A 22,095-nucleotide genomic window follows, 5' to 3' on the forward strand; every position below is an offset into this window, starting at 1 on the left:
GGAGAACATACATATGCTATATGCAAATATGATTTTATATAAGGAACTGGAGAATTTTGGTATCTGCACAAGTCCAGGAAAAAATTGCCTGCAGTTACTGAGGAAGGGCTGTTTGATTTCAAACTGGGACAGGTGTACAGTCTTGGTCCAATCAGATACAGCTTAAAGGAGAAATCGCATCGTACCAAAATGACTGTTAGTCATGCTGCCTCTCTGCTACATGGATGCCAATGGGATTAGTGGAATAGTTAGGGCATTCCCAGAGCTGGGGAAATGGGTTTGAGCTGCACAAACTATAAGACCCCATTCCCTATCACAAACAAATAGATACTTTCTTTTCTTCTGATGAATTTAAAGATCCCCCATGTAAGATGATCCGTTTCATATAAATATTAATTTTATACAAAATATGCCCTCCTTGTGCAGGATATCTCAGATTTCATGTTCTGCCACTGAATCCATGAGTGTTTAATTGAGATTTACAGTAAGGACTAAGGCTCAAGATTTCTTGGTAAATTCCACTGCTCTTTCATTTCAGTACTGTTTCTGTCTACATGGGACAGCTCATTATTTTGCAACCCTGAGGACTATTTAAGGATAAGCACTTCTAAAACATCTGTTGCTAAATAGTGGAGGGAAAATTGGAATAACTTTGATAAGAACCTCCTGTTTAGAAAACAGGAAAGAAGAGCTATTCTGATAATAGACCATGGTGTGGTCCACACTTTCTGTCACAGATACCAGGATCTCAAAAGCATCCATTGGCCATCTCCTTGCTGGCAAGCGAGTGTATTTCTTGGTTCCCTGATCTGGTAGTCTGAGGTTCGACTGCTGATTTGCTCTTGTCCAGCACCTTTTAAGTGCATCTGGGAGTAACACCTGGGAAGATGTGGGTTTGTACAAATAAAATAACCATCTTTCTGTTAGTGCAACTACTTGGATGTTGGAATTATTTTAGAAGCTAAGAAAATTTGCACACTTTCTCACCAATCCCCACCTCATCACCACCACCTTATTGACAGTACAACACCCCTAAATCCTTTATTTCATTTCTGGGGATTCTATTTGTTTATAGTCACCTCCCCAAATCCCATGAATCTGTTTTTTAATACTGGGGTTGAGTTTCTCTTTTTTGCTCTTGGCTATGAGCTCCGGGGTAAATTTTTCCTCTAATCTGCCCTGGAATGCTGTCCCAGCCTCTCCTGGAGGCATCATCAGCTTTGTTTACCATGAGAGGGTTTCCTTAGATCCTTAGGCTCAAAGGTTGTCTGCAGGAGAGCCTCTCCAGATCTTGGGAAGAAAACATTGAGAACAGTAATTGACTTCACTTCCCAGTGCTTGCAACAGGGCAGATTTCCTCACATGCCACACTTGGCCTGGCCTGAAGGCAAGCTGAACACACTATTGGTTGAAATCATTGTGTATTTTAAATAATATCCACAATTAAATATTGCTTAATAATATTTAAATGCTATGTTCTTTTCCTTGCTCCAAAAGTTTGCTCACACTGTTTCCAGTCTTCTGGGTCCAACTCTTAATCCTACACTTTGAATTAATCCTCTGTCTTCTTGTAATCATTGGGCTCCCTTTTTGGTAGTTCGAACTGTGGCTCTAATGCAGTTTTTATAGTTGTCTGCTGCTCCAAATGGAACTTCCATTCTTGACCTCTGATCTTCTGTAGCCTTGGAACCCGAGGACTCTTTCATAAGTGGGTAGAGATTCCTTTGCCTTCTTTTTTTCTAACTAAATTTCTAGCATGTTTGTTCCCAGAGTAACTGAAAATCTCAGAGAGTAAAGTTGAAAGAAAATGCATTCTGTAGAGACAGTGGTGGATGGCTTTCTGAAATTTTTCCTCCTAATACTCATGGCTTTGAAGATCAGTCATGGATGAGGGGGTGAGGATGTCATGAACAAATTTGATTTTGGATCAGTATTTGGATTTCAGTTCCCCCTTCCATAGGTCACCATCTTCCTTCCCTCTTTGGCTTACTTTTCTTTTAAAGAATATTTACTGAGTTCTTATTCTGGTTTAGTTCAATGGGAAAACTAGAATTTACTTTTATTACTTTCAATTATTCAATTGTTCCTGGTAACGTTATCATTTTTGCTTTATATATTGTGAAGCAATATTATTAGATGCCTATAAGTTTCGAGTTTGAATTTCAGTATTTTATTACTATATAAAATATACTTCACCTCTAATATTTGCTTTTCCCCTAAAATTTAAAATATAGCTACACCAGATTTAATTTGGTTAATGTTCATCTGAAGTGCCTTTCCCATCATTTTTATTATTAACTCTTCAGACTGTAGCAGAATTTGGAAGGTTTATTTTTGATCTGAAAATATTTGTCTTTTGCTTAGACAGTTTAGTCCATTTATATTGATTGAGAATAATGATATAATTGAATCTAAAGAACCATGAAATGTAAGATATATGTAACTGTTAAAAAAAAGGGAAAAAGAAATGCTTCCAAAAGCAACCATTCAATACCATTAGTTGTAAAACACATTATGTGACATCAAAATGTAAAAAAGATAGAAATATAACTATGCAAAATGCTATTTTTTAGTAATCATATTGGCATAAGTCCCAAAGTTTGACAATGTACCTATTGGGGAAGTAGGTAATATTATATATTGTTGGTGGGAATACAAACTGGCACAATCTAATTGCTGGAAAATTTTTTAATTTCAAGTAAATTTGCATATTGATGTATTCTTTGACTCAGCTATTCCAATTATAGGAATTTAGGTTAAAGTTATGCTAGCAAAAATACGATATCTATTAATTATAGTGCTACTTATAATAGCAAAAGCTAAGCAGATATCTATCCATCAATAGTGTTATATAATAGTTATATAATAGTGTTTATATAATGTAATATTTATATAAAACTCTAAGAAAATAATGTGAAAGATATTTATTTATCTAATAATCTATGTGAAAGAGTCAAGTGAAGAAGAGTGTATATAAGAAAGAGGGTGGAGAAAATGAAAAATATGTACTATTTGCTTGTATATTAAAATACAAACAGTGGGAGGATAGAAACAACACTAATAAAAAGTTACCTGTGGGGGATAATTGTGATGCATATAAAGAGATATAAAGACATCAATTGAATGCATTGTGTAGATTTTTCTTTAATCCTGATTTGAACAAATCAAAAGTATGAAAAACATTTGAGACATCTAGGGGAAATTTAACACATATTAGATTTTAAATGATATTGAGGCATTTTTGCTAATTTTGTTACTTGAGATAATGAAGTTGTAGTTCATGTTTTTCTTTTATGTTTTCTTTATCTATTAGGATTATCAGTGTTACACTCTTAAGTATTGATAGATGAAGGTACCTGTGCTTCAAAACAACTTGGTAAAATTTTAAAAAGTGTTAGGTGGATGGCAAAATATCATCATTATTGAAACTGGGAAATATTACATGTGGATTTATTATAACATTCTCTTAAAAAAAATAACCAGGTTAGAATTTATTTTAGTTAACTTTCGTGTTGCTGTGACCAAAAGACCTGACAAGAAAAATTAGAGGAGAAAAAGTCTATTTTGGCTCATGATTCAGTCAATGGTCAGCCAACTCCTTAGCTCTTGGCCTAAGATGAGGCAGTACAACATGGTGGAAGGGTATGGCAGAGGAAAACAGCTCAGGACATGACAGCTGGAAATAGTGAGGGAGCCCTGCTCAACAGGGACAAAATATAAACCCCAAGGCACACCCCCAGTGTGTCATCTCCTCCAGACACAGCCCACCTGCCTGCAGTTGTCACCCAGTTAATTCATATCAGTGGGTCAATCCACTGATTAGATCACACCTCTTGCAATCCAATCATTTCATCTCTGAAGACCCCTGCTTTGTCTCACATGTGAGCTTTTCGGGGACACCTCATATCTAAGCCATAATCAAATTGATGAAATAAAGTTCTAATTTTTGTTCAATTACATGTTACTCCTTTTTTTCTGTTGTGTTATCCCTTTATTTTCTTCTTTTTCTTCTTCTACTGCTGCTGTTGCTGTTGCTCTTCCTTCTCCTCCTGCTCCTCTCCCTTTCCTCATCTCAGGGGTTTCTTTGCTCTTTTCTCCCTAGTCATCTGGTTCTGAAAAATTCTATTTCCATTCTTTAAGTAGTTCACATTTTAACATGCATCCACTTAATAAGATCTAATAACAATGAATGTCTGTATATCTTTGTGCTAAACATTATGAGTTTCTAAGAATACTTTAACTCCAGTCACTGTCCCCCACTATTTTGCATGTTATTATTGTCCACTTGGTTAGTTTCATCTTAATTGTATAATTTTAATTATTTGTTATATTGTAAGATAATATTTGTATTCGATTTACCTTTATGTTTATTAATTTCTTTACTTATTTGATATTCAATTGATTTTGCCTTCAATTTCCTTCTTTTCTGAAGATATCCAGTATTAATATTTTTAAAAGATGTATTAGATGAAAACTTTTTGTCTTCACTTTTCCAAAAGTATCTTTATTATATCCTGATTCTTGAATGAGAACTGGATATGGAAGTATTCTTTTCCTCAGCAGTTTGAAGATTATTGAATGACCTCTATCTTCTGAAATTGAAATTGTTGAGAAATCTGCTGTTGGTTTGTTATTTCTTTGTAATCTATATTTATTACCCCTTTTCCCCCCCACTACTGGGGAGTGCTTTACCACTTAACTACACCTCCAACTCCTTTTAATTTTTATTTTGAAACAGTCTAAGTTGCCCAGGCTGGCTTTGGACTTGTGATCTTTCTGCCTCAGCCTCCTGAATAGCTGAGATTACAGGTGTACTTTTGAATTTTTTTAAAACTGGTGTTCTATAGTGTAACTATAATGTATGTATAGTTATGGATGTATTTTTCCTTATATTCCCTTATCATAAATTTTTATACTTTTAAAATGTGGATTGCTGCCTGTTACTAATTTGGGGAAATTCTCAACCATTATCTGATTTTTTTTTTTTTTTTTTGTGATGCTGAGAATTGAACCCAGGGACTTGTGCTTGCAACGCAAGCACTCTGCCGACTGAGCTCTCTCCCCAGCCCTCAGCCATTATCTATTTGAATATTTTTCCTTCTTGATTTCTATTTTCTCCCTTTGGAATTTTCATGTTTTGTTTCCTTGCTCCTCTATGTTGCATTCTAGATTATTTCTTCAATCTATAAGAATGAATGTGAACTCTATTGTTTAAATCATCCACTGAGTATTTAAAATTTCAAAAACAGCATTATTCATTTCTAGAAGTTTCTAGAATTTTTGATTTTTAAAATTGCTTTTAGTGTCTCATTTTCTTATGTTTCAAAAGTATTTCTTACGTTTTGTAAGTCTATAATCAAAGGATATATTTGCACACATAAATGTATATAATTTAATAATTTCAATAGGGTTATTATCTAAATTTCAGGGGTCTATTTAGTTCTAACATTTGCTTATGGTAGACTTTTGTTCTTGTGTTCTGTAATTTTTTTTATTGTGAGATCATTTACAGCTGGCTTTTATATATGGGAATTTTTGTTTTTAGTATTTTTATTAGTTGTTAATGAACCTTTATTTATTTATATGTGGTGCTGAGGATCGAACCCAGTGCCTCACATGTGCTAGGCAAACGCTCTGCCACTGAGCCACAGTCCTAGTCCTTTATATGGGAATCTAATGAGACCTAGATTGAGTGAAACTTTGGGTTCATTTTGTGTTTACTTATACTAGGATTCAAAGGGAATATTATTAACCTAGGACTAGATTTTAATTTGTGCTTGTTTTTGTATTTTATTTGTGTTATTTTTGTTAATTATTTTGAGCAATTGATGTAAGTTACAACACTAGAAAGACCTCCCATCTCTGTACTCATTCAATTTATCTTCCCAGACAGACTTTCTGTTGGTATTTTCTTATTGTTTAGTTCATTTATTCACTTAAAAAATATTGAGTGTCCATGTCAAATTTTGTTCTAGAAGGTCAGAATACGTTAACGAACAAAACGTAGATTCCTGCCTCTAGAGAGCTTATCTTCTAGGGGAGTGTGTGTGTATGTGCGTGTATGCATATAGGGAGAGACAGACAGAAAATAACAAACACAATCAATGAGTAAATTGTATAATGCATTTTGAGGTGGAAATGATGTGAAAAATGGGACAAGTAAGGCAATCTTGGAAGGATGGAGAGTGCCGGGCTAGGGGAAGACAGCAGTATTATATGGTGAGATTTAATCAATGACTTAAGAAAGTGAGGTCATTAGTAAGTGGATAGCTAGGAATGTATGTTCCAGGTCAAGAGAATAGTTAGACCAAAGGGTGTAAGGTAGGAACACGCCTGACATACTCAAGGATTTGTAGAGTCTAGTGTCCAGTGTTTGGGGCAGGAATGGGCAGTAATAAGAGATGAAAAGTATGGGAGCAGAGACCAGGCAAGCTCTTATAGGTCATTATGAGGACTTTGCCTTTTACTGTGGGAACTGGACATTGGAAGACTTTGCTCCAGAGTTTTTGGTGTAAGGGTAATGAGATCTTACATATTTTAAAGGATTACTCTGGTTGGTAAATTTAAATTAGGGTGTGTGAGTGTGGTGGAGGAGCAAAGGCAGAAGTTGGGAGACCTATGAGAAGTTGGTGCAGCAATCCAAATTGTTTCATATTCTTTCGTGAGATTGTCAGTCTGGTGTGTCCACAAGAGGGGACACAGGACAGGCCCAGAAAAACAAAACTCATTATACTCACAGGTACTAGAGAAACAATCATTGCCTGCCATAAGGTCATTGCACAGAAGAGCACCAAGAGAACAGGCTTAACCAAGCAGTGGGGAGCAGGAAGAGATAGACAAGAATTTTGTTGGGGTTCTAGGTAGAGTACATTAGAAAAAGCACCAGGAGATTTCGCTGGTGCATTGGAATGTTAGTAGGCGGCAGGTGGGGGAGGGCAATCTTATCCTGCAGATGCCTCTGGTTGTCTGGCTGAAGTGCTTATAGTCTGTTGGTGGAGAGGTGAAGGAAGACTGAGCTGGGTGGCACCAATGTTACCTAGAGGTGTTTTTCGTACATATATCAGATAAATGCATCTTTTTTTATGATTTGTAATCACAAACTCAGGTGAGGGCAGAACCATTGCTTCAGATCTCAGGGAAATTTTTTTTTTTAAACCTCAGAACTTATGCTAAGAAAGACCAACTTCCTTGTCATCTTTCTGTGTTAGAGGAAAGACATTTTTTTTTTTAAGTCTTTGCTCTCACTGAGGTGTGGTTCTTTTTTCCTTTCTCAGGGGCTTTTCTATACATTTTAGCAATTGTATTTTGTGTGGCATTTAGGTATGAGGCTTTGCTTTTTTAAAACTTTTAAAATTTGTTCTAATTTGTTGTACATGACAGTAGAATGCATTTACACATTTTGGTAGATCATATGTAAATGGAGTATAATCTCTCATTTTTCTGATTATACATATTGTAAGATCACAGTGGTCATGCAGTCATATATGTACATGGGCTTTGCTTTTAAGGTTGGTCTTCTGTATTGCTGTAAGTACCCATTCCCCACTCTTCACCCTATTTCCTGTCTTACTTTCGGTCCTCTTAATTTACTGTTCTACTACTTCACAATCCTCTCCTGGCAGTGTCTCTTTCTCTTCCAACTTGTCATCAGTTGAATTTTTTTGTGATGCAAATGTGAAGATGCTATTCTCTGTTCTGCAAAAAAATTTTTTAAATGACTTTCTTCCCTTCTTGTACAGACAGATCTTAATATCTGCATTAGGGTCTACAAGGAATCTTGGCTTCCTCTCCCACCTCACTTCCCAGTGCCATGCTCTGCTTCATCCAACCTAAGTCTCTTTGAAACCTGTCATTCTCTTACCATCTTACTCTTGCCTGTCTGCATTCTTTTCCTGGAAGGCTCATGCTGCTTCATCAGTGCGGTTATGGCCTGCTGTCCTTCGAGATTGACTCCAAATATCTTCTTCCTTGGAGCTCTTTCTATTAGGACAGTCTTTTTTAGAATGAGTCACAAGTCTTTCCTTTGTACTCCTACTCTGTGCTCCTGGATGTACTCCGATTATAATTCTTCTTCACCTTGCAATGAAAAGTTCTCCCTCCAGAGGAACAGGTCTTTTTTTTTTTTAAGTTTTTTATTAGTTCTTTTTAGTTATACATGATAATAGGATTCATTTTGACATAATGATAAATGCATGGAATATAATTTGTTCTAATTCAGTCTCCAGTACTTCCCCTTTCCTCCCTTCCTCCCGCCCGCTGTTCCCTTCCCTCTACTCTATTGATCTTTCTGCTATTTAGTTACGATATTTTTTATTTTAATTAGTGTCTTGTGGATGTACATGATGGTACATGGGTTCACTGTGGTATATTCATTTATGTACCTAGGAAAGTTAGGTCATATTCTTTCCACTGTCTTTTCCTATCTCATCCTCCTCCGTTCCTTTCATTCCCCTTTGTCTACTCCACTGATCTTTCTTCTATTTTCCACGCCCCCCCCCCCTTATTTTGTATTAGCTTCCACATATCAGAGAAAACATTTGACTTTTGACTTTTTGGGACTGGCTTATTTCACTTAGCATGATAGTTCCATCCATTTACCAGCAAATGTCATAAAGTCATTCTTCTTTGTGGTGGAGCAATACCTCATTGTGTATACACACCATATTTTCTTTATCCATTCATCTGTTGAAGGGCACCTAGGTTGGCCCCATAGCTTGGCTATTGTGAATTGTGTTCTATAAAGTGTTGATGTGATTATATCACTGTGGTATGCTGATTTTAAATCCTTTGGATATATACGAAGGGATGGGATAGCTAGTAGACAGAACAAATCTTGAGAGATGAGTTGTCTGAGAAGACAACCTAGCATTTGCTTGTCTGCTACATAACTTAGTGAACATGTGTTGAATGATTGAAAATATGCAAACAGGAATGGGGATGCACTTCGGTATTGTACAAAAATACATTTTGCATGTTTATAGAATAATTTTGTGTTGATTTTGAAGGAAAAATACTAAAAATATTAGGATTCAAATACGTTGTGAAATATCACACTTTTTAAATGTGGACACCTAAATGGTAGGTGGTGAAATGGCAAATGATAAATGTCAACAGGATACTAAAATAACTTCACTTATTCAAATCTAATAAGTATAGAAGCCTATTGAATGCAGAGGTACTCTTCATAAACCTCTTTATGTAGATATAATATAAAACAATGTTTGGGGTGGATTAACAAAAAATGGTGAAATGATGGAATGTCATTTGAGATTTGGATGGGACTGTGATGTGCAAAGCTGAGCTCATGCAGCCTGGTGACTCTTTCTGCTTTAACTGATTATAAGCTCCATGAGAGAGGAGCTACTTGGTGCTTGGCATTCAGCAGGTGCAAAATATGTGTTCACTAAACTGAAATGTTCTTGAAGACACTATGACATATTATAAAATATATATAATATTATGAATATATTTTAGCAACAATATAGAAGCATCATAGATGATGCTTCCATATTGAATTTTTAATTTCTAATTTTTGTTTATTTTGTAGACTAAGAAAATAATCCAGATTTTCTTCCATTTACAATGGGGTTCTGTCCATTGTGATGATCTAATTGTCAGTTGAAAGTATCATAAGCTGAAAGTGCATTTAACACTCTCGACCTATTGAGTATCACAGCTTAGTAATATAGAACACCAGAGGTGTCAGTTTTCCCTCTTGGTCGTGGACTGACTGGGACCTGCTGCCACTCAACATTGTGAGAGATTATCCTGTCACATGTGGCTAGCCAGGGAAAAGAATCAAAATTCAAAATTTTAGTACTTTTTTTTTATTAAACACATTTGCTTTGACATCATTATCACATTAGGTCATGGATTGTCTATAAACATTGGTCTAGCACATACTTTGTGTCAGTTTTCTAAGCATTTTTATACATAGCAGCTCATTTAATCTGTATGGCAACATTATTAGATAGGTATTATTTCTATTCCCATTTTACAAACTGGAAAATCGAGGTTCAGAGAGATTAAGTATCATGTCCCGTGCCTCGTAGCTGGAAAGTGGTAGAGCTGGGACTTGGATACCTCACAAGAGCTTTCTGGTTTCCTGTTCTCTCCTGGACTTTATCTAGACACGCATGCTTTCATATCTGTGGTTGTAACACACTTATAATTCCATACTCAGACTTTTGTTTAGCTTATTCTAAACATCTTCCTAAAATGTTACATAAATCTAAACGTTACAATTTTAAATGAGAATTTAAAAATGACATTTAAATTACAATTTTAAATGACTCTCATGTTCTTTGCAGTTTGATTATTTCTCAGTTGCTAGAAATTTAGATTGTTTTCAATTGTATGTTATGCACTGTACTAAAATAATGATGTTAATACACATAGCTTTCCTTTCTTTAATTTTTTGCCTTGGGATAAATAAGTCAGAGTCATTGGAAAACCATGGAAATGATTCCCTTACCCTTGAAGTTCAGAGGAGTTGTGTAACTCTGAGCTGCTGACAGCAGCGGGTGGGAATTGAACTCTTCCCAATTGCAGTAGGGAGGCTTTTAATGGCATTGTTTTTTCTAAGCATTCTTGTTTGCTTTTAAATAGATATACAGTAGAATTTCTCTTTTCGATTTCATTTACTTATTAGGAAATTTGAATATTTCTAAACAAAATGTTTCTTTGCTTTTTAACTGCCATGTTTGCTCCAAAGGGTCTTTCTAATTGATTTCTTAACTTTAAGATTCTAATTTTGATTGTTACCATCATAGACACTTAAACCCCTATATGGTCACATTTGTTTCTTTAGTTATTGTGCATCCTGTTTCCTGACTCCTAGAATGTCATCAGATAGTGTAGGTTATGACCAGAGTACAATTTGATATTTGGTATACACAATTTTAAATTGCTAAGGAATTACGCAGTCTCAGTAGCAACTACAAGAGACCTCAAGGAAATGTTGAAGTGACAAGGAAAATTGTACTGATTGTTCTGTGACTCATCATACATAAGCTATGCTGTCACAGTTCACAATTTAATGCCCAGTGTTACTGAATTTATTTATAGCAGCTCAAAGACCCTGAATCCTTCCCTGCAGCACAGATCTGGCTCAAGACAATAATTCCTCCAGTTTTATAGGCTTCAAGCTGTTTTATAATGTGGAACATTTGAAGTGAATTGGCACAAACACACTCAATACTGTTGTTTGTTTAAATTTAAAAGATGGCATGTGGCAATGTTGGATCTTATTAAGGAAATTTGAATGTGTCAATGCTCATATGACTCTTAAGGTGGCATTTACCTTCTGTAAATTCTACTATTTCAGTTCAGGCTCTCAAGTTTGAAGTTTTGAACATTCAAAATGTGAAGCATGTGGGTGTGAATCTTGCTCATTGGGGTAGACTCCCATTAACAAAGGTGATAAGAGACTGAGGTAGAAATCAAAATACCAGTATCATTTTGCAGTGAGAACCCCCAATGTCTGTTTTTTTTTTTTTTTTCTTTTTTACTTTTTTTGGTACTGGACATTGAACCCACGGACACTTCACCAATGAGCTACATCCCCAGCCTTTTTTTTTTTTTTTTGAGGCAGTGTCTCACTAAATGGCCTGAGGCTGGCCTCTAACTTGCAATCCTCCTGCCCCAGCCTCCTGAGTCTTTGGGATTATAGGTATGCACGAACACAGTTAGTTCAAATGTCCTTTTGAAATGCCATTATGATGAGCATATTATCTCTCTCAGCAGCATTCCTAGAGGAGTAAAAATTGTAATCAGGAGGTTCCCTGGTGAATATGGAATCAGAGCAAATGGAAGGAGTTGTCAGATTTTAGATAATTAATCACAATGGGTATCCGGGGTCATGTATATCCATGTGTACTGACTGCAGTCCTGGGGCCTGTGGGCCACTTCACAACCTCCATCCTTTAGAGTGTGTGTGGGGTTTGCCTGCTTCTGGATCTTTGAGTTTTTTTATTCTGTGAATGAGGTTTTCTGTGCTTTCAAGTTCAAGTCTTTCTCCTGACAGGGTGAGTTAGAGTCCCCCAGGTTCCTTCTTCCCTAATTATAATCACACTCTAAGTTGGCCTTCTAGTGGCAATTCTCAGGTCCTCATGACTAGCATTTTAGGTGTTTTTGAAACATTTCAACAGTCTCTTGGAGTAACTGGATGATTAATCAGCCTATTTTTAAGAGGTACAGACCTCCTGGATTAGCTCTCAAGGACAAACTTTTCTCCATGTTCTTGGGTGGGGGCATTCCTCAATGTCTCCCATTTTGACTCCATATATGGTTCAAGGAAAATAAAGTTTTGTTGATATCTTTATTTAGTTCCCAATACATTTGATCCCTGGCATTTCTTCTTTGCTACCTCCTGAGAATTTCCTATCCAGGCACTCAGTCTTCGTTTTATTATTTTTCTGCAAATGTCAAATCATGCAAATTTGAGGTTGGTTTCCCTCTTCCAAAGTTCCATATGAACCCTCCTGAGCTGAAGCAAAAGGCCCAGATCTATCTGTGGTGTTCTTCCAGCCTCCCAGTGCTCTATGTCAGTTGTATCCCCAGACTGTCCTGAGATTCTGCCTTCTCCCCGCCTCCATCTCAGGTCACCCTGGTTTCTCCCTTTTCTTGGGCCTGCCTCTGGGCTCTGCATCTGGCTCCCTAAGTCCTTATGAGCTCTGTCAGCTGCTGTGTGGTAGATGGTATTCAACGGTGTACTGGCAGTCTGGTCATATCCCGGCCCACTCTTTGTCAAAGCAAATGGAATAAAATGCTCCTGAAGAGATCATGTAGTTCTTTGGGGAAAAATACTTTAAAATAATAATATTTAAAATTTAATCTTTAATTTAAAATATTTAAATTTGAAATATTTAAATTAAACTATTTTAATTTAAAATATTTATTTGAAAGTGATTTCAAAATATTTCACAATGCCTAGTGCAATGGCTTGGACAAATAAAACAGTGAACAAGTAAAAACACCAAAATTGTAGATGTGAACAGTCTTCCATTGTAAAGATATCAAGTGTAATTTATTGCGCATAATCACTGTCCCCAAATAGTAACACTTTTGTTATGAAAACTTGATTACATAATCAAGAAATAATAAAACTCAGCAAAAGTTATAGCTGTAAAAATATTCCTCTTCTTCCATAATAAATTAAATGCTAATAACGCATGCAAAGCACACAGAGACTGGTAACAGTTTGTGTGACATGTATTATTGATTGATTTTGTTTTTATACATATATATATTTATTGATAGTGTGTTCATGTTTCAATTATGTAGAAATAGTTTCATCAACATAATCAGTGGAGATAGAAAAACTGAACAATCAAGTTTTATGAAGACACATAAAAATTCTTTTTACAGAATGAGTTGTCATCACATTTGCTAAGTGAGTCTTATGTATACTTTTGACTAGAACATTACTTTGATGATCTTGAACTAAGTAATTTACCAGTATTTGCTCAAATTCAGCTCTATCCAAATTCCCAAAAGAAAATGAGAAATATTAGTTGGGAAAAAGTAATTATATTGAATGTGTAAAATATCTTGATTGGAGATATGAAAATTACCCTACAATGTGTTTAGTGTGTTGAAGTGTACACAGTGCCTTCAGGTCTATGACCTCCTTACATAGTAATAGCTTGTGATACAATGCATTATTTATGATTTCATAAATGAAGAAACTGAGGTTGCTCTGATAAGTGGCACATTTGGGGCCCTAATTTCAGGACTTTCTCTACATGGTGGTCACTCCTGGAGAAATAATGTTTGTGACTCATGAAAGGCAGGTTTCCCACAAACACACTTGCAAAGAAATGATTTCAGGCTATTATATTTGGCTGTTAATAATTTTAACCAAGCACTAATCTTCTATTTCGGAGACTATGTGTATATGCTAGGCATTTCCTTGTTGTTCTCAGGCCCAGTATCTGCCCTTTCTCTTTTTCTGTATCTCCAGGAGCTGCACTTCTCAGGCTTCTGTATTTTCTAAATTCTATCTCCTCTGGGCAAGGAGAGTCACTGGCAGGTAACTACAGGATGGGGGAAAGTGAAAAGCTAGGGCCTTTCTCCTCCTTCCATCTGCCTTGTGTGATATTTCCACATCTAGCAGCAGTTAATTCTTCTGTGTGGCATTATGTCTTTTGCCCCACCATGGCTCCAGCTTCTGCTAGTGAATTTGACCCCTTGACTCTCTGAAACTATCACCTTCCTTTGTCTTTCCAGCTCCTCATCTCTAGATAGTCTCAGTTCTGTTTGGCAACTTTCTCTTTCATCCTCCAAGGAACCACATTTCTGCCTTCAATTCTGTCACTTTAAAGACCTAGAGAGGTTCTGTTTCATAACTGGACTGTACTGCTACAACATGATATTACATTTAACCTTCAAAATGTTCCTGGAAGGAGGTAACATTATTATCTCCTTATAGATAAGGAAATTGAGGCTTACAGCAAATCAATGTAACCAAGCCCATAGAGTTTATAACTGGGGGCAGAAGGGAGGTCTGGGAATCAAATCCAGCAATCTTGTTGCCTATCTCTAGGTGACAGGTGACATGACACCAGATGAGTGCATTCTTGCGCTAGGTCTAGGGTCTGAGTGTGCCTATATACACCATAGAGTCCTCAAAACAACCTCTCCAGAGACAGATGAGGTGATGGAGCTCAGAGACATTAGTTTGCCAAAGGTGCAGAGATAGTAAGGGGAAGGCAGAGATGGGACTCAAACTCAGTTTCTGTCTGACTCCAAGTCTATTCTTTCTAATATTACTAATTTCCCCCCAAAGTTAGCATGCATCACAGCCACCATGTGGGATGTTGTTGAAATGTGGATTCCCCATTCCATCTCCAGAAATTCCAGTCTGTCTTCATGAACTCTATGGTACAAAGAGGCACACTCAAGTTTGGGAAGTGACCCAGGAATGTGTATTTTGCACAATTTCCCTATGTGATGCTGAGGCCACAGAGGACCAACCCTGTTTTTTCTCTGTCTTCCCTCCCTGTTCTGCTTGTGGCACCTGGGTGGCCCTGCATGCTTCTTCTCATTGGCCTCAGTTTCCTCATCTGAAAAGTGAGGGGTTGGACTAAGTAATCTCCGAGGTCATCTCAGGTCTTTGCCAAGCCCCTTCGACCTGTGTGCTGCAGGGATGCAAGACACATGCTCCCCAGGGGACTCCTGCTGTATCACCAAGCCTTTTATAGTGTACAGAGGCAGGGTTTCTCATAGACTCCACAGGCTGCAAGGTTCCACAGGAGCCCTCTGGCTTGAGGTAAAGGAAAGCCCTGTTGTTTGGATTGCAGTAGTTGGCAAACTGGCATTTTAAAAAGGAAGTGGATTGTGGGATGGGGGCTTTTAATTCAGGGAAATATTTGAAGAACTGTGTTTGCTCTGAAAGGTCATTAAATAGGTTTTGTTCCCACACCCTCTGGAAAAATAATGCTTCGTTAAAATGGCAACATGAGGTGTAGTGAAAATGGTGAAATTGGGAACGCTGAAAAGACACATTCACTAGATTCCACTTAAAATGTAAAAGGAGTGTAAAGAAAACAAATGGACATTTTCTTGAGGCAGCTGAGCGATACAAAACACAGGCATCTTTGTCCCCTTCCTGAAAACTTCCACAATGCATTCTCCTTTCTTCCTCTTGACTAATCTGTACTTCTAAGAGGTGTTGAGTTTCAGCCAAACTTTCTGCTCACTTGCATCAAAGGCTGCCCTCTTGTGAATAGCCAACCCTCACCTAACGATCCCCTTACTCACTCCTGACCAGCGGACGCAGGTCAGTCCCCATAATAATTAGCTCACAGACAGAATTTCCAGGCGGGTTCCAGGAGCATCCATCACAGGGATGAATGGGAAGCCCATGTGTGGGAATTGCAGGGGTGCCAGGCGCAGAGCACTCTGCCACCCTGCACCTTGTCACCAAGGGATGCTTCCTCAGCTCCTGCCTGCCCCCCCACCCCCTTCCAGCTTCAGCTGACAGAACAAGTTACCAGATACATTAAGAGGGCCTCTTTGGCATCAGCGTAGACTATCCCACTTGGGTCCTCCATGTTGAGTTTGATGGAAGGTGAACTTTCCCCTGTTCCTAGTAGTGTCTTGGTTCAGGTTGGGGTTTTGTTTATGCCACCAGAGGAATGTGCTTTGAGGGGCTCGGTGTGTTTCAGAGCAAACAGGGTACCAGTGGGATTGGGACTCTGCTTCTCCCTTTCCTACTTTCTGCTGCACTTGCTTATTTTTCATGCTTCCTTCTTTCATCTACAATATGAGGTGACAGGCCACACTAGCTAATAATGAATAAAACAGAAAATAAAACACTGAAAATAGAACAGAATGTCAATACAGACTCCTCTCTTACTCTTTTCCAGTAACCTTTCCTAAGGCCTATCTACCTCCTGCTCTCTCCTGATCTGGGTTGGGGTCTTGGTGATGCCCCTACCCAGGCTGTCTGGTTCCTTTCACATTCACCCTCCACCCCCCACCCTGCCAATTCAGAAAGAACCTGGGGCCTGGGAAACTGAGTTCAATATCAACATGAATTTGGTTCATTCTGATGCCTGCAAATTGTGTGGTGATACCTGTGCCTGGTATCTTTTCCTTTACCCATTATCTGGGACCATCCTCAATACCCAAAGGGGCTGAGTTTAGCTTTAACTGGTAGCTTGGAGTCCCTGCCCAGCACTGGGCAGGAGTGTGGCAAGGGGTGCAACCTGGGGGCTCTGGGCCATGACTCCTGCGTTCTTCCAGATTTCTGTGACACAGTGAGATTTTCCTGGGGTGGTGGTGGCAAGGCGGGGAGGGAGATACTTGGAGACTAAAGAAAACCCACCGCAAGAGCCTAGTGACAGGTCTAACGCAGCATCAGGTCTATGCTGCCCCCTGGTGGTCATGTGGTTTACAAAACTCGGCTCACACTACACTACAATTAGAAATAGTTGTATGGCCCAGATATCTTCTCCTATTACAGTGTGGAAGACAAGAACTATGGGTAATCAGTGAGAATAGGTCAAGGGCAATAAAACCACAGATCTAAATATTCTCATAGGATTGAAGACAAACATTTTTCTGTGGGAGACTTTCCCTCTCATCTGGTAAGGAGCATAGACTAATAAACAATGCCAGAGTAAAAATAACAGATCCAGTGGATTTAAATTGGTTTTGACAATGAAGAGTTAAAATTATATTTATTTAATTTATTTTGACTTTCACCAATGTTTAGTTTAGCTTTTTGACTCCTCACACTCCCCTTACATAGTTTAGTGGGGAGAGAATACAATAAATTTTTGATTTCTATTTCACCTGCATGGAAGCAGAGATGGAGGCCTTTTCCAAGTCAGTAGAAGACTCAGGCTTGTAGGCTTCTAATTCCAGGATTGGAGGTTGGATGTGAGGCAGGTATTCCAGGGCAGGACTACAGGGTTTCTTCATTTTTGGGTTTGGCGGCTTCCTCTCTACTTTTCCTTATTCTTGTCACGACGTACTAGAAACATTTTGTCTGCTGTGTACACTATGCTAGGCATTTCAAATATGTTTCTGAAAGTTGTCAGTGCTGTTCTCCATGAGGCCTGAAGGCAGAATTCAGTGTTTGTAGTAAATAAAGTACTAAAATTATATCAGCTATTAAGAGGATGGATTATTTCCAAGTTGCTTAGCCATATTGGCTGAGTGTTGAATTCAGCAATAGTGCCAACACATTATGCACAAGAATCTTGTATTCCTGGGTACTGAGAGTTACACTGAAGATGGCGATGTCTAGGTGGGGATATTAAGGAATGGTTACTAGAGTTTAAGAAGGAGACTATGGAGATGCAAGAGAAGGTTCTAGAAGTTTTGCTAGGATGGCCTCTCCATTGGACTAGTTCCCAGAGAGGCTGATACAGAGGAGATAGACAACAACAGAAGCTAGACACAGAGACATTTATAGTGAATTTCCAAGGAATATTCACTCTGAGATAGTCTTCTATGGGTTCAGTTTTGAACTCTAAGTTTTTCTTATGGACTGAGTTCTGTGTCTCTCCCTTCCCCCTTCCAAATTTGTATGTTGAACTCTTAGCCCTGAGTTTCACACAGTGTGATTTTATTTAGAGATAGGGTCTTGTAGAAAGTTATTAAGCTAAAACGAGGCCATTAGAGAGATCCCTAATCCCTATGGTGTCTTTATAAAGAGAGGAAATTAGGACATAGACACATACAAAGGGAACACCAGGTGAAGACAAAGGGAGAAGATGAGTGTCTACAAGCCAAGAAGAGGTCTCTCGGAAGCAACAACCTCGTTGTCATCTTGATCTTGGACTTCCTGACTTCAAAACTCAGAGAAAATATATTTCCGTTGTTTAAACCATTGATTTCTCCTAGGAATAGTTTCCCTTTGAATTTGAGGAGCATGACTAGACAGCCCACCCACTCAGAATTAGTACCAAGCAAGCAAAAGTCATCAAACCCACTCTGTATGGAACTAAATATCTTTAAAAAAAAAAAAAAAGGAAAATGATTTGTTTGAGAGGCATCCATTATCTTTTACTAGACAAGATATATTACCATGATTTCTGAAAAAAAAAAAAAAAAAAAAAAAAAGCCCAACTACATGGCCCAAATATGTATACCACAGCTATGACTGAATATAAATCCTTTCCCCTCTCATTCTGTAGAAAGAATCCGAACAGTATGAAAAAACGTGCTCATTTCTAAATGAATATATAGCCAGATTTCATGGAACCAAGTTACAAAGTTTTCAGTTGTTACAAGGAAAAAAAAAATCACTGCTACCCCTTACTTCTTGAGCTCTTTTGAGATACCTGGTATTTAGCTCATAGAATACATGATTTGATGAAATGTGAGGGGAGATTTAGTGATAAAAGAGGCCTTAGCACTGTGCCTTAGTTAGTAAGCATTTAATGACCCACTGCGGGGAAGAGGTGACACGGGTGATGGCGCTAAATCTTCCCAGGCAGGTCTGGTGGCAGAGGTGCTAATTAAAAGTGTACAGATTTGACATATTTCAACCAGGTTTTTACAGAAAAACTAGGAGATATGACACAGAGTCAAGTAGTGGTTCAATTTTAGTCACACTCTGAGATGGGACTTTGAGCAAATTGCTTCATCCTCTGTGCTTCGGTCTTCTCTTTTGCAAAAGATTCTTGGTCATGCACAGGAAGATCTTGAAATGGTGCCTGGTTCGGGCCAAGGTTTCAGCAGTGTTGGCTGTGGGTGTTTTTCTTAACAGAGGACAGTAGTGGTGTTAAGCAATTTGCTGAATATCTCAAGTACCATTGCTAAGGGGGAAGCCCAGGCAGCACTTTAGGTCTCTGCAACTATTTGGGCTCCCCAGTACCTCCTGCTGGGCATACCATTTTTGTTGGCACTTGGCACCTTATTTCTGCCAAGGCCCGCATAGGAATGACTTTCATGTGTGATACCTGCTCTTTTATCCCTAAATACTTCAGTGCATGTTATCTAAAACCAAGGACATTCTTTTACAGAACCACCATAAAATGATCAATATCAGAAAATTAACATCCATACACTAGTATCTAATCTAATAGATCTTATTCAAGTTTTACCAGCTGTTTCACTTATGTCCTTTATAGGAAAAGAAAATAAATCATGTCCAGGATCCAAGCCAGGGTTCCACATTTCATTTAGATGTCATTTGTCTTTAGTTCTTTTTTTTTTTTTTCCCCTCTCCTCTCTCCATCTGGAACAATTCCTCAGTCTTTTTTTGTTTTCTGGATACTTCTTACTTGTATTACCTTGACCCTTTTAAAGTATCAACTGTTTATTTTGTGGATTAGTCCTCAATTATTAAACAGATTTGTTGCTGGGTATGGTAGTGCCTGCCTATATTCCCAGCTACTCGGGAGGCTGAGGCAGGAGGATCCCAAGTTCAAGGCTAGCCATGGCAACTTAGCGAGAACCTGTCACAAAATAAAATAAAAAGAATTGGAAATGTAGCTCAGGAGAGCACTTGCTTAGCATGTGTGAGGCCATGATCCAATCTTTAGGGTCAGGGGAAAAAAAAGTAGTTCTTTAATGAGCACTTTTTGGATACACAGTAACTTTACCCAAAGTAATGAAAAAAATGGTAGGAATATATGAGGGATCATAACAAACACCATGTGGGAATGTTTTGACCATGTGGGAATATTTTGAGATAAGTGGGTCTTCAGAATAGCCTTTAAAGCAAACTATGTCAGTGGTTGTCATGATTGACTCCATTATGAGAGTTTACCATTTGTCTTGGTCAGTCAGTTGCCTAAATCATGGATTTGATTTATATGGTTTCTAACATTCTTTTCAACTCTAAGTTCCTTCTATCATTATGGTTTAAATCTTCCCTCACTGGTTTCCCATGGTAAGGAATATCCTAATTAATATCACTTTAAGCAATATCTTAATTAAATTACTTATTTTCAGCTGTTCAATTCCTTCTTCTCTAGCCATGACACTTTTTATTCTGTGTTCTTCATGTAGTCCTGTGCCTCGTTTTGACATGTGTGCTGTTTTGGGAATGTAGGAAAGGCATCATACGCCAGGCCTGTGATTCCAGAGCATCCATCCATTGAGGAAACTCCACACTGCCGGGGCAGCTATGTGCACAAAACCCTCAGCTCCCTCGCTGCTGAGGCTGGTCGCGGTTTCTTCTTCCCAAGAAACCAGTTGCTGAATCACCCCTGGATAGCAATGCAGACAAGAGGTTGGCCTTGATGACACTGTTTCCCAAGGAGCCATTGTCAGGCACAATTTATGTCTCCCCACCAAGGGGCCTATTGGCTTCATGATTGCTTTGGGGTAAAAGAAAGATAAACATCCACTGGAATGTTAGGTTTTGGAAATGAGTCTGAGAGAACAAAGATGCGAGAAAGAGACAAAATTCTGCTCCCTTTTATATAGTGCAGGTGTAGAGTTTCTTGTTGCTGTTGAAATGCTAGAGAATTATCGATCTGCTTGGAAGGTGAGGAGGGGAGGGTCTAGGGGAAAAAAAAAAAAGGGAAGTTTGAGGTCCAGGTAGTTGTTTGTAGTGGACGGAAATGGAAGAGTTTGCACTTTACAAAGCACATTCAAGTATCCACCTATCTATTCATCCTTCCTTCCACTCTTCCTTCCTTCCTTGGCTTTGAAAATGCTGACTTGGAAGGAGGAAAATTTTAGTTCATTTTGGGGAGCAGGCCTCAGAAGGGGTAATTACAACGTGATTCAATAAGAGTCATAAAAAGGTGGTGGGTGGGGCTGGGGATATAGCTTGGTTGGTAGAGTGCTTGCCTGGCAAGCACAAGACCCTGAGTTCAAATCCTTAGCACCAAAAAAAAAAAAAAAAAAAGAGGCAGTGGGCCATTAGGGGTTGCAGATGAATGATTAATCCAGGAAACATATGGAGTGGGAACATTTACTCTGGATCTTATAGAATGTGTAGGAGTTTGCTGTGTGAAGAGGAAGGGAGCATTTCAGATACAAGGACTTGGAGTAATAGCCCAAGAGGAGATAACTTTGGAGGTTGCGGGAGGTGGAGCCTTCGATTCTGACCAACTGTGCATGTGAAATCAAGCAGCATTTGACTGTGCAGAATCAGCTCAGATAAAACCAGGAAGGGGAGAAGAACATCATTTGAGCCCCCATCCTGTGCCCTCACTGACTCTCTTTCTTTTATCTGTCAGAGGAAGGGGTTTGAAAATAATCTAATGAAAGAGGTTTGAAAAAATTGTTCTCACCCTGGGCTGTACCTCAGAATCTCCTTGGGAAGTTTTTGAAAAGGCATGACCAAAGACTGACTCCTCATGCTCACGCTTTCGGGTGTGGGGTGGACCCAGCACGGACCTGCTTGGCAGAGCATCTCTTGGCACCCTTGATTGGGGATATCTATTGCACCTGTTCCCCTGCCTGGAGTATCTGCCTGGAAGAAAGAGTGCAGGGATACACATCCATCTCTGAAGACAGTGCTTGTGAGTCCTTTAGAGCAGCACACCCACTGTCCTGCTGCACCAAGGCCACATTCATTCCAGGACATACTTTCAAATAAGGTTTGCTGATGACCTCTAGAGTCCCATTGTTTATATCATACTCTTTTTGTTAATTTTATAACTAGGCTATTAGAGAATG

Source organism: Sciurus carolinensis, chromosome 1, assembly GCF_902686445.1.
Source record: "Sciurus carolinensis chromosome 1, mSciCar1.2, whole genome shotgun sequence".
In the NCBI taxonomy this organism is placed as follows: Eukaryota; Metazoa; Chordata; class Mammalia; order Rodentia; family Sciuridae; genus Sciurus; species Sciurus carolinensis.